The sequence below is a fragment of the Telmatherina bonti genome (genome assembly GCF_933228915.1).
Source record: "Telmatherina bonti genome assembly, chromosome: 4".
In the NCBI taxonomy this organism is placed as follows: Eukaryota; Metazoa; Chordata; class Actinopteri; order Atheriniformes; family Telmatherinidae; genus Telmatherina; species Telmatherina bonti.
In genome coordinates, this window is record NC_136622.1 from 39,864,564 (window position 1) to 39,878,774 (window position 14,211).

Genomic DNA, 14,211 nt, shown 5'->3' on the forward strand with positions numbered 1-14,211 from the left:
GGGGCTCTGCGGACGGGGGACTAAGAGGGCGGGGCTATGGGGACGGGGGTAAAGGGGCGGGAAAAGGGGGCTGTGTGGGATTGGGGGGGGGGGGGATGGGCGGGACTAGGGGCTAAGGAGGCGTGGCTCTGTCTGCAGGCTGATCATGTGACTGAGATCTTTTTTTTTTTTTAAATCTTATTTTCTAGCTTTTAAGATTCGAACCACTTCCTGTTTGAGTATTCTGATGATGTCACTTCCTGTTTGGTCATATTGATTTTCAGACTTTTCATCTTTTATTGATTAATAATTTGATAATTGGAGGAGTTCCAGATGAGTCCTGGACCAGAACTTGGTCACCCGGTCCGGTTCTGGTCCGATCCCAGTTTGCTTTCATGTGATCATATTTCATCCAATCAGAGTGAAGCAAAGGAAGAAGACAAAATTAAAGCATGATGTAGAAACAGTGTCTGTGCAGTTTTTCAAAATAAAGGTTCTGGTTTGGTTCTTCTGAGCTCAGAACTGGTTCTGATTGTGTGGGTCCGGGCCATCATAACTCCCGGGTTCTGGATCTCAGAACCATCTAAATGGACCTCAGGTTTGAACTGAAGTTCAACCAGAACCCAGTTGGACCGGATCCTTGGAGGTGGACCAGAACCAGAACCCAGTTGGACCGGATCCTTGGAGGTGGACCAGAACCAGAACTCAGCTGGACCGGATCCTTGGTGGTGGACCAGAACCAGAACTCAGCATGTGAACAGGAATGGTGAGTTGGTTGAGCGTGCCGGCGCCGCCCGGAGCAAGACGCAGCGGGGCGGGGTCTGAGCCGGACCTGTTGTCTGTGCGCGTGTTGCTGGTCCGGGTCACTGCCGGACTTTCTGGAACTTGTTCGGACGACCTGGACTCTGGTGGATCGCGGAGCAGCCCGCTGGGTTCAGGTGAGTGCAACCCGGTTCCGTTAGACCCGGTTTTCGGACCAAGTTGAACCGAGCTGCAGGAGCGCGCGAGCCAGGCGTGTCTTCCAGCGGCGCGTGAGACTCCGCGCACGCTGCGGGTTTTCTCTGATCTGGGTTCTTCCGAACCGGTTCGGGGCGGGCTGAGATGGGGCTCCAGGACTCCGTCCGGAACCGGTTCGGCGCCGTTTGGAGGCACGTGCTGCAGCGGGTGTAAAAGTTCGGTTCGGTTCTAAGCTCAGGTTGTCAACCCGTTTCCGCGCGGCGTGTTCCAGCGTGTCCCAGTTCGGCCCGGAGCGGAATAACTCGCATTCCAGCACGCGCGCGCGCACCTCGCTGCGGTTTTGTGGGAGAATTTTAAAAACACCTGCGACGTAGTCACGTGACCTGTTAAAACTCCGGACAGGTCGCGCGCAGGAAGTTTGTCTTTCTGGTCCTGAAGTGGACCAGACGGACTCGGGGCCCAGATCCGGTTCCGACCTGACGGGTGGTCCAGCGGGTCGCTGGTCCTGATGTTTGTTTGGAGGTTTTTACTTTGAAGCATTCTTGTTTACAGTAGATTTGTTCGTTTGTCCATCTTCATCATCATCATCATCATCATCATTCTGTTTACTGTAAACAACCTGTACAAATTTCTGGGTCTGAAGACTGATCAATAACCGATCAATCATGACTAGGATCAGCAGGTCCAACCCGGTGCTGTCCTGGTCCCAGTGTCCCCAACTACCTGGAGTCCCTCAGGGCCGGAATCTAACCCCCGATCCATCCATGTGGTCTCTCACTGGTCTGTGGACCACGATGGTTCGTGAGCCGACGTCTCGGCTGATTCCGGTCCATCCCATCCATCAGAAGACGGGACATAAACAGGACCAGGATCCCGTCCGTCAGAAGACGGGACATAAACAGGACCAGGATCCCGTCCGTCAGAAGACGGGACATAAACAGGACCAGGATCCCGTCCGTCAGAAGACGGGACATAAACAGGACCAGGATCCCGTCCGTCAGAAGACGGGACATAAACAGGACCAGGATCCCGTCCGTCAGAAGACGGGACATAAACAGGACCAGGATCCCGTCCGTCAGAAGACGGGACATAAACAGGACCAGGATCCCGTCCGTCAGAAGACGGGACATAAACAGGACCCGGCTCAATGAGCAATAACTACACACTTCTTCAGGGACTACTGTTCATCCATATGCGGATGACTCCGCCCCCAAACCCTGAACCAGATGTTCTGTTCAGACCGTTGTCATGTCTGTAGTTCTCCAGTTCTGCGATCTTATGGTTCTGATCCGTTTTTCACATATTTTGAGCGTAAAAGACTGGCTGCAGCCTGACAGACAGAACTCTGGGGTTAATTTTATTACTGCCTTTAGGCGTTTAGCCCAGAAACATGAGCGACAACCAGGTCATGTGACATGTAGTGAGCAATGACATCATCTCCTCCTCACCATCATCATCAGTGCGATGAAGATGATTAAACTGAAACATCCATTTGACTAATCTGAAGGATTTAGTCTGAGTCCAGATTCACAGTCAGATTACTGTTTGCGCCTAATCACCTCTAATCCATACAGGCAAACACACACACTCTTAATGTGCTCTAATCGCCTGATTTTGACCAACTGGACTCATACCAGTAAAACCAGTTCACTGCTCCAGTTTCCTGAACATCAGATGTTTTCAGTCTCAGATGCTAATGTTATAATGTTAGAGAGGGGGGGGGGGGGGGGGGGGAGCACAGCAAGCAAGAGACAGACGGGTTAGAGGTGGAGACAGACGGTCTGAGGAGACAGACAGGTTAGAGGTGGAGACAGACGGTCTGAGGAGACAGACGGGTTAGAGGTGGAGACAGACGGTCTGAGGAGACAGACGGGTTAGAGGTGGAGACAGAAGGTCTGAGGAGACAGACAGGTTAGAGGTGGAGACAGAAGGTCTGAGGAGACAGACAGGTTAGAGGTGGAGACAGACGGTCTGAGGAGACAGACGGGTTAGAGGTGGAGACAGATGGGTTAGAGGTGGAGACAGAAGGTCTGAGGAGACAGACGGGTTAGAGGTGGAGACAGAGAAGGTCTGAGGAGACAGACGGGTTAGAGGTGGAGACAGAGAAGGTCTGAGGAGACAGACAGGTTAGAGGTGGAGACAGAGAAGGTCTGAGGAGACAGACGGGTTAGAGGTGGAGACAGAAGGTCTGAGGAGACAGACGGGTTAGAGGTGGAGACAGACGGGTTAGAGGTGGAGACAGAAGGTCTGAGGAGACAGACGGGTTAGAGGTGGAGACAGACGGGTTAGAGGTGGAGACAGAAGGTCTGAGGAGACAGACGGGTTAGAGGTGGAGACAGACGGGTTAGAGGTGGAGACAGAAGGTCTGAGGAGACAGACGGGTTAGAGGTGGAGACAGAGAAGGTCTGAGGAGACAGACAGGTTAGAGGTGGAGACAGAGAAGGTCTGAGGAGACAGACGGGTTAGAGGTGGAGACAGAGAAGGTCTGAGGAGACAGACGGGTTAGAGGTGGAGACAGAGAAGGTCTGAGGAGACAGACGGGTTAGAGGTGGAGACAGATGGGTTAGAGGTGGAGACAGAGAAGGTCTGAGGAGACAGACGGGTTAGAGGTGGAGACAGAGAAGGTCTGAGGAGACAGACGGGTTAGAGGTGGAGACAGAGAAGGTCTGAGGAGACAGACGGGTTAGAGGTGGAGACAGACGGTCTGAGGAGACAGACGGGTTAGAGGTGGAGACAGACGGTCTGAGGAGACAGACGGGTTAGAGGTGGAGACAGAGAAGGTCTCTGTATACATCCAGGGACATTAGTCTATGTTCAGGTCCATTTCTGAGCTGCAGGGGTTTAAAGTTGTTGTGGGACAGGAAATGTGTCGATCATAGAGGGTCTGGTGGACTTCATCAGGTGAACCTGTTGAATGACATGTTCAGATCACCATCTTTGTCCAGACCTCCATCAGTCTGATCCCCTTCAACTTCATTCCTGACCACAGATCCCACGTGTTGTTCTGCAGGTTATTACCGTCTTTGCTAACCTTCCTGCACTTCTTGTGTTGTCTTCATAACTCCCTGTTTCGACCACACTTGATCAGATCCATTCAGATCCGATCAGACCAGATTAGACTGAAGTGGGTTTGCTGAGATGTTTATAAGACACTGGTATGGACCCTGCCTGCTCCTGGTATGGACCCTTCCTGCTCCTGGTATGGACCCTGCCTGCTCCTGGTATGGACCCTTCCTGCTCCTGGTATGGACCCTGCCTGCTCCTGGTATGGACCCTTCCTGCTCCTGGTATGGACCCTTCCTGCTCCTGGTATGGACCCTTCCTGCTCCTGGTATGGACCCTTCCTGCTCCTGGTATGGACCCTTCCTGCTCCTGGTATGGACCCTGCCTGCTCCTGGTATGGACCCTGCCTGCTCCTGGTATGGACCCTTCCTGCTCCTGGTATGGACCCTTCCTGCTCCTGGTATGGACCCTTCCTGCTCCTGGTATGGACCCTTCCTGCTCCTGGTATGGACTCTGCCTGCTCCTGGTATGGACCCTGCCTGCTCCTGGTATGGACCCTGCCTGCTCCTGGTATGGACCCTTCCTGCTCCTGGTATGGACCCTGCCTGCTCCTGGTATGGACCCTGCCTGCTCCTGGTATGGACCCTTCCTGCTCCTGGTATGGTCCCTGCCTGCTCCTGGTATGGACCCTTCCTGCTCCTGGTATGGACCCTTCCTGCTCCTGGTATGGACCCTGCCTGCTCCTGGTATGGACCCTGCCTGCTCCTGGTATGGTCCCTGCCTGCTCCTGGTATGGACCCTTCCTGCTCCTGGTATGGACCCTGCCTGCTCCTGGTATGGACCCTTCCTGCTCCTGGTATGGTCCCTTCCTGCTCCTGGTATGGACCCTTCCTGCTCCTGGTATGGACCCTGCCTGCTCCTGGTATGGACCCTTCCTGCTCCTGGTATGGACCCTTCCTGCTCCTGGTATGGACCCTGCCTGCTCCTGGTATGGACCCTTCCTGCTCCTGGTATGGACCCTTCCTGCTCCTGGTATGGACCCTTCCTGCTCCTGGTATGGTCCCTGCCTGCTCCTGGTATGGACCCTGCCTGCTCCTGGTATGGACCCTGCCTGCTCCTGGTATGGACCCTTCCTGCTCCTGGTATGGACCCTGCCTGCTCCTGGTATGGACCCTGCCTGCTACTGGTATGGACCCTTCCTGCTCCTGGTATGGACCCTGCCTGCTCCTGGTATGGACCCTGCCTGCTCCTGGTATGGACCCTGCCTGCTCCTGGTATGGACCCTGCCTGCTCCTGGTATGGTCCCTGCCTGCTCCTGGTATGGACCCTGCCTGCTCCTGGTATGGACCCTTCCTGCTCCTGGTATGGTCCCTGCCTGCTCCTGGTATGGACCCTTCCTGCTCCTGGTATGGACCCTGCCTGCTCCTGGTATGGACCCTGCCTGCTCCTGGTATGGACCCTGCCTGCTCCTGGTATGGTCCCTGCCTGCTCCTGGTATGGACCCTGCCTGCTCCTGGTATGGACCCTTCCTGCTCCTGGTATGGACCCTGCCTGCTCCTGGTATGGTCCCTGCCTGCTCCTGGTATGGACCCTTCCTGCTCCTGGTATGGACCCTGCCTGCTCCTGGTATGGACCCTTCCTGCTCCTGGTATGGTCCCTTCCTGCTCCTGGTATGGTCCCTTCCTGCTCCTGGTATGGACCCTGCCTGCTCCTGGTATGGACCCTGCCTGCTCCTGGTATGGACCCTTCCTGCTCCTGGTATGGACCCTTCCTGCTCCTGGTATGGACCCTGCCTGCTCCTGGTATGGACCCTTCCTGCTCCTGGTATGGACCCTGCCTGCTCCTGGTATGGACCCTGCCTGCTCCTGGTATGGACCCTGCCTGCTCCTGGTATGGACCCTTCCTGCTCCTGGTATGGTCCCTGCCTGCTCCTGGTATGGACCCTGCCTGCTCCTGGTATGGACCCTTCCTGCTCCTGGTATGGACCCTGCCTGCTCCTGGTATGGACCCTTCCTGCTCCTGGTATGGTCCCTGCCTGCTCCTGGTATGGACCCTGCCTGCTCCTGGTATGGACCCTTCCTGCTCCTGGTATGGACCCTTCCTGCTCCTGGTATGGACCCTGCCTGCTCCTGGTATGGACCCTTCCTGCTCCTGGTATGGACCCTTCCTGCTCCTGGTATGGACCCTTCCTGCTCCTGGTATGGACCCTGCCTGCTCCTGGTATGGACCCTTCCTGCTCCTGGTATGGACCCTTCCTGCTCCTGGTATGGACCCTGCCTGCTCCTGGTATGGACCCTTCCTGCTCCTGGTATGGACCCTTCCTGCTCCTGGTATGGACCCTTCCTGCTCCTGGTATGGACCCTGCCTGCTCCTGGTATGGACCCTTCCTGCTCCTGGTATGGACCCTTCCTGCTCCTGGTATGGACCCTTCCTGCTCCTGGTATGGACCCTTCCTGCTCCTGGTATGGACCCTGCCTGCTCCTGGTATGGACCCTTCCTGCTCCTGGTATGGACCCTGCCTGCTCCTGGTATGGACCCTGCCTGCTCCTGGTATGGACCCTTCCTGCTCCTGGTATGGACCCTTCCTGCTCCTGGTATGGACCCTGCCTGCTCCTGGTATGGACCCTTCCTGCTCCTGGTATGGACCCTGCCTGCTCCTGGTATGGACCCTTCCTGCTCCTGGTATGGACCCTGCCTGCTCCTGGTATGGACCCTTCCTGCTCCTGGTATGGACCCTGCCTGCTCCTGGTATGGACCCTTCCTGCTCCTGGTATGGACCCTTCCTGCTCCTGGTATGGACCCTTCCTGCTCCTGGTATGGACCCTGCCTGCTCCTGGTATGGACCCTGCCTGCTCCTGGTATGGACCCTTCCTGCTCCTGGTATGGACCCTTCCTGCTCCTGGTATGGACCCTGCCTGCTCCTGGTATGGACCCTTCCTGCTCCTGGTATGGACCCTTCCTGCTCCTGGTATGGACCCTTCCTGCTCCTGGTATGGACCCTGCCTGCTCCTGGTATGGACCCTTCCTGCTCCTGGTATGGACCCTTCCTGCTACTGGTATGGACCCTTCCTGCTCCTGGTATGGACCCTTCCTGCTCCTGGTATGGACCCTGCCTGCTCCTGGTATGGACCCTGCCTGCTCCTGGTATGGACCCTGCCTGCTCCTGGTATGGACCCTTCCTGCTCCTGGTATGGACCCTTCCTGCTCCTGGTATGGACCCTGCCTGCTCCTGGTATGGACCCTGCCTGCTCCTGGTATGGACCCTTCCTGCTCCTGGTATGGACCCTGCCTGCTCCTGGTATGGACCCTTCCTGCTCCTGGTATGGACCCTTCCTGCTCCTGGTATGGACCCTTCCTGCTCCTGGTATGGACCCTTCCTGCTCCTGGTATGGACCCTGCCTGCTCCTGGTTCTGTTGCAGCCAGTCAGTCCAGAGTAAACCAGTTTTGACAAGGGTCTTGTTTTTCTCTCCATAAGTCGTCTTGGAATTTGAATAAAGAAGTTCTTTCTTTCTGCCGAGACAGCGCCATCCGTGTCACAGCGATTGGGTGTTTTATTGGATCCATGGAAACATGGAATCGCTGTGACTTGAAACAAACAAGAAACTCACAAAGACAGCGGAGCTGCGGGTGGGGCCCCACCCTGGGTGTGTGCGTGGGTGGAGGGGGGCTGTGTTGTTGAATCCAGATTAAGGTGGGGCTTTCTCGGTGATTACAGACACACTGTGTGGAGTGTGAATGAAGCGTCCTTGATCCCCCATCCTCCCCCTCATCCTTTAACACTCCATTCCTGAACCCCCTCACACACACACCCCCCTCCTCGTGTTTCAGATCACACACACACGTCTGTGAGTAGCTGGAGGTGATATTAATAATCCATAAAGAATCTGTTTTTTCTCTATCGGTCCCTGTGGAGGCAGCGCCGTGGTAACCAGCTGCTGCTTCACTTCCTGTTTTCACTTTCTTGCTGTTAATTAGCTGGAAACTTGAATGTGATCGCGATGGGAAGGACGTCGTGTGGAAAACGTGGCGGTTTGCGCGGACGTCCTCGCATCTGCTGGATTTAAAGCGCGAGGCTTTCAGAAATGCAGGTTCTTCTGCAGATGTTGAGCTGTCTTCAGGGTGGAGCCTGCTGGTCCACATCTGTAGCCATCTTCATCCAGGAACAGTCATCAAACCAGTCTAAAGCTCGTCTAAACCAGTTGAACCCAGTTAAACCCATATAGAACTACTGTAACTCCAGCCTAAGACCCAGTCTGAACCTGTTTGCACCTTAACAGGTGTTTACCTGCTGCAGATCAGCTGCTTCACTGCATGACTGGCAGCTATTGATAGTAGGAGGTATTGTTGCGATGGGCAACAGCTCACCATGATGTCATAAACGATATCACAGACACAAGAGGGTCAGAACTAGACCCGATTCAGTTCTAGGAGGCCTGCACAGACGAGAAGAAACTCTCCTCCTGGTTAGTCAGGCGTGTTCCTTAGATGGTTGAAGTTTCCATGGAGACGGGTGGTTTCCATGGAGATGGGGGAGGTTGCCATGGGAATGAAGAGTAGAGCAGGTCCTCAGAAATGCCGGTGTTTGGGCTGCTAAAAAATTCTCTTTGATGTTGACTACAACCAAAATCATCCAGAACCGGTATGGTCCCCAACTATCCATGACATTCGCATCCATTCAAAACCAGAACGATCTAGAACCTTCCAGAACATCCAGAATGGTAGGTGGAGTCTCATGTTGACCAGGTCAGGTCCATACAGCAGCTTCAACCTCTCCATATTCATACACAACATCCAGAACCATCCGGGTCCAGAACCAGTCAGGTCCAGAACCATCCGGGTCCAGAACCATTCAGTTCCAGAACCATCCGGGTCCAAAAACAACTAGGTCCAAACATATACAGGTCCAGAACCACCTCCACCGTGGATCTGGATCCTGAACCAGATCTATTCCCACAGTAAAGCTTTGCAGCCAGATTGTTGTAGAAGAAGATAAAGAGATGAAGGACTAAGGATCTGGACTGAGGATCTGGACTGAGGATCTGGACTGAGGATCTGGACTAAGGATCTGGACTGAGGATCTGGACTGAGGATCTGGACTAAGGATCTGGACTGAGGATCTGGACTAAGGATCTGGACTAAGGATCTGGACTGAGGATCTGGACTAAGGATCTGGACTGAGGATCTGGACTAAGGATCTGGACTGAGGATCTGGACTGAGGATCTGGACTAAGGATCTGGACTAAGGATCTGGACTGAGGATCTGGACTAAGGATCTGGACTAAGGATCTGGACTGAGGATCTGGACTAAGGATCTGGACTGAGGATCTGGACTAAGGATCTGGACTGAGGATCTGGACTGAGGATCTGGACTGAGGATCGGGACTGAGGATCGGGACTAAGGATTTAAACTGAGGATCTGGACTGAGGATCTGGACTAAGGATCTGGACTGAGGATCTGGACTAAGGATCTGGACTGAGGATCTGGACTGAGGATCTGGACTAAGGATCTGGACTGAGGATCTGGACTGAGGATCTGGACTGAGGATCTGGACTGAGGATCTGGACTAAGGATCTGGACTGAGGATCTGGACTAAGGATCTGGACTGAGGATCTGGACTAAGGATCTGGACTGAGGATCTGGACTAAGGATCTGGACTGAGGATCTGGACTAAGGATCTGGACTGAGGGTCTGGACTGAGGATCTGGACTGAGGATCTGGACTGAGGATCTGGACTAAGGATCTGGACTGAGGATCTGGACTAAGGATCTGGACTGAGGATCTGGACTAAGGATCTGGACTGAGGATCTGGACTAAGGATCTGGACTGAGGATCTGGACTAAGGATCTGGACTAAGGATCTGGACTGAGGATCTGGACTGAGGATCTAGACTGAGGATCTGGACTAAGGATCTGGACTGAGGATCTGGACTAAGGATCTGGACTGAGGATCTGGACTAAGGATCTGGACTGAGGATCTGGACTGAGGATCTGGACTAAGGATCTGGACTGAGGATCTGGACTAAGGATCTGGACTGAGGATCTGGACTGAGGATCTGGACTAAGGATCTGGACTGAGGATCTGGACTGAGGATCGGGACTGAGGATCTGGACTGAGGATCTGGACTGAGGATCGGGACTGAGGATCTGGACTAAGGATTTAAACTGAGGATCTGGACTGAGGATCTGGACTAAGGATCTAAACTGAGGATCTGGACTAAGGATCTGGACTAAGGATCTAAACTGAGGATCTGGACTGAGGATCGGGACTGAGGATCTGGACTGAGGATCTGGACTGAGGATCTGGACTGAGGATCGGGACTGAGGATCTGGACTGAGGATCGGGACTGAGGATCTGGACTGAGGATCGGGACTGAGGATCGGGACTGAGGATCTGGACTGAGGATCGGGACTGAGGATCGGGACTGAGGATCTGGACTAAGGATCTGGACTGAGGATCTGGACTAAGGATCTGGACTGAGGATCGGGACTGAGGATCCGGACTAAGGATTTAAACTGAGGATCGGGACTGAGGATCTGGACTGAGGATCGGGACTGAGGATCTGGACTGAGGATCTGGACTAAGGATCTGGACTGAGGATCGGGACTGAGGATCCGGACTAAGGATTTAAACTGAGGATCGGGACTGAGGATCTGGACTGAGGATCTGGACTAAGGATCTGGACTGAGGATCTGGACTAAGGATCTGGACTGAGGATCTGGACTGAGGATCTGGACTAAGGATTTAAACTGAGGATCTGGACTGAGGATCTGGACTGAGGATCGGGACTGAGGATCTGGACTGAGGATCTGGACTGAGGATCTGGACTAAGGATTTAAACTGAGGATCTGGACTGAGGATCTGGACTGAGGATCTGGACTAAGGATTTAAACTGAGGATCGGGACTGAGGATCTGGACTGAGGATCTGGACTAAGGATCTGGACTGAGGATCTGGACTAAGGATCTGGACTGAGGATCTGGACTAAGGATTTAAACTGAGGATCTGGACTGAGGATCTGGACTGAGGATCTGGACTGAGGATCTGGACTAAGGATCTGGACTGAGGATCTGGACTGAGGATCTGGACTAAGGATTTAAACTGAGGATCTGGACTGAGGATCTGGACTGAGGATCTGGACTAAGGATTTAAACTGAGGATCTGGACTGAGGATCTGGACTGAGGATCGGGACTAAGGATCTGGACTGAGGATCTGGACTGAGGATCTGGACTAAGGATCTGGACTGAGGATCTGGACTGAGGATCTAGACTGAGGATCTGGACTGAGGATCTGGACTGAGGATCTAGACTGAGGATCTGGACTGAGGATCTAAACTGAGGATCTGGACTGAGGATCTGGACTGAGGATCGGGACTGAGGATCTGGACTAAGGATCTAGACTGAGGATCTGGACTGAGGATCTGGACTGAGGATCTGGACTGAGGATCGGGACTGAGGATCGGGACTGAGGATCGGGACTAAGGATCGGGACTGAGGATCGGGACTGAGGATCTGGACTGAGGATCGGGACTGAGGATCTGGACTGAGGATCTGGACTGAGGATCGGGACTGAGGATCTGGACTGAGGATCGGGACTGAGGATCTGGACTGAGGATCTGGACTGAGGATCGGGACTAAGGATTTAAACTGAGGATCGGGACTGAGGATCTGGACTGAGGATCTGGACTAAGGATCTGGACTGAGGATCTGGACTAAGGATCTGGACTGAGGATCTGGACTGAGGATCTGGACTAAGGATTTAAACTGAGGATCTGGACTGAGGATCTGGACTGAGGATCTGGACTAAGGATTTAAACTGAGGATCTGGACTGAGGATCTGGACTAAGGATTTAAACTGAGGATCTGGACTGAGGATCTGGACTAAGGATCTGGACTGAGGATCTGGACTAAGGATCTGGACTGAGGATCTGGACTGAGGATCTGGACTAAGGATTTAAACTGAGGATCTGGACTGAGGATCTGGACTGAGGATCTGGACTAAGGATTTAAACTGAGGATCTGGACTGAGGATCTGGACTGAGGATCTAGACTGAGGATCTGGACTGAGGATCTGGACTGAGGATCTAGACTGAGGATCTGGACTGAGGATCTAAACTGAGGATCTGGACTGAGGATCTGGACTGAGGATCTGGACTGAGGATCGGGACTGAGGATCTGGACTAAGGATCTAGACTGAGGATCTGGACTGAGGATCTAAACTGAGGATCTGGACTGAGGATCTGGACTGAGGATCTAGACTGAGGATCTGGACTGAGGATCTAAACTGAGGATCTGGACTGAGGATCTGGACTGAGGATCTAGACTGAGGATCTGGACTGAGGATCTGGACTGAGGATCTGGACTGAGGATCTAGACTGAGGATCTGGACTGAGGATCTGGACTGAGGATCGGGACTGAGGATCTGGACTGAGGATCTGGACTGAGGATCGGGACTGAGGATCTAGACTGAGGATCTGGACTGAGGATCTGGACTGAGGATCTGGACTGAGGATCTAGACTGAGGATCTGGACTGAGGATCGGGACTGAGGATCTGGACTGAGGATCGGGACTGAGGATCTGGACTGAGGATCTAGACTGAGGATCTGGACTGAGGATCTGGACTGAGGATCTGGACTGAGGATCTAGACTGAGGATCTGGACTGAGGATCTGGACTGAGGATCGGGACTGAGGATCTGGACTGAGGATCTGGACTGAGGATCGGGACTGAGGATCTAGACTGAGGATCTAGACTGAGGATCGGGACTGAGGATCGGGACTGAGGATCGGGACTGAGGATCGGGACTGAGGATCTGGACTGAGGATCTAGACTGAGGATCGGGACTGAGGATCGGGACTGAGGATCTGGACTGAGGATCTAGACTGAGGATCGGGACTGAGGATCTGGACTGAGGATCTGGACTAAGGATCTGGACTGAGGATCTGGACTGAGGATCTGGACTGAGGATCTGGACTGAGGATCGGGACTGAGGATCTGGACTGAGGATCGGGACTGAGGATCGGGACTGAGGATCTGGACTGAGGATCTAGACTGAGGATCGGGACTGAGGATCTGGACTGAGGATCTGGACTGAGGATCTGGACTAAGGATCTGGACTGAGGATCGGGACTGAGGATCGGGACTGAGGATCTGGACTGAGGATCGGGACTGAGGATCTGGACTGAGGATCTGGACTGAGGATCGGGACTGAGGATCTGGACTGAGGATCTGGACTGAGGATCTAGACTGAGGATCTGGACTGAGGATCTAAACTGAGGATCTGGACTGAGGATCTAAACTGAGGATCTAGACTGAGGATCTGGACTGAGGATCTGGACTGAGGATCTAGACTGAGGATCTGGACTGAGGATCGGGACTGAGGATCTGGACTGAGGATCGGGACTGAGGATCTGGACTGAGGATCGGGACTGAGGATCTGGACTGAGGATCTGGACTGAGGATCTAGACTGAGGATCTGGACTGAGGATCTAAACTGAGGATCTAAACTGAGGATCTGGACTGAGGATCTAAACTGAGGATCTGGACTGAGGATCTGGACTGAGGATCTAGACTGAGGATCTGGACTGAGGATCGGGACTGAGGATCGGGACTGAGGATCTGGACTGAGGATCTAAACTGAGGATCTGGACTGAGGATCTGGACTGAGGATCTGGACTGAGGATCTGGACTGAGGATCGGGACTGAGGATCGGGACTGAGGATCTGGACTGAGGATCGGGACTGAGGATCTGGACTGAGGATCGGGACTGAGGATCTGGACTGAGGATCTAGACTGAGGATCGGGACTGAGGATCTGGACTGAGGATCTGGACTGAGGATCTGGACTAAGGATCTGGACTGAGGATCTGGACTGAGGATCTGGACTGAGGATCGGGACTGAGGATCGGGACTGAGGATCTGGACTGAGGATCGGGACTGAGGATCTGGACTGAGGATCGGGACTGAGGATCGGGACTGAGGATCTGGACTGAGGATCTGGACTGAGGATCAAAACTGAGGATCTGGACTGAGGATCTAAACTGAGGATCTGGACTGAGGATCTGGACTGAGGATCGGGACTGAGGATCTAGACTGAGGATCTGGACTAAGGATCTGGACTGAGGATCGGGACTGAGGGACATGCTGCTTCTGTACTGATGCCACCTGGAGTTATCGTTGCTGCGTAGCGTTAGAAATAAGGTTCCTTGTTCTGGTTCTGGTCCAGTTTCTGCTCTGACTAGTCGTTAAAACTATTTGTCCTGACGAGGAGTGTGT

At 53.7% G+C, this 14,211-nt stretch overlaps 1 protein-coding gene across 1 annotated transcript in view; it reads left to right on the top strand.

The window, feature by feature from the left end:
* Nucleotides 1-798: 798 nt before the first annotated feature.
* The window catches only part of LOC306754598 (plexin-B3-like), a gene marked incomplete at its 3' end in the record, with an annotated part of 204,753 nt that continues 191,340 nt past the window's right edge, over nucleotides 799-14,211 (top strand). The window contains exon 1 of the mRNA XM_079238615.1: nucleotides 799-917. The remainder of the gene's footprint in view (nucleotides 918-14,211) is intronic.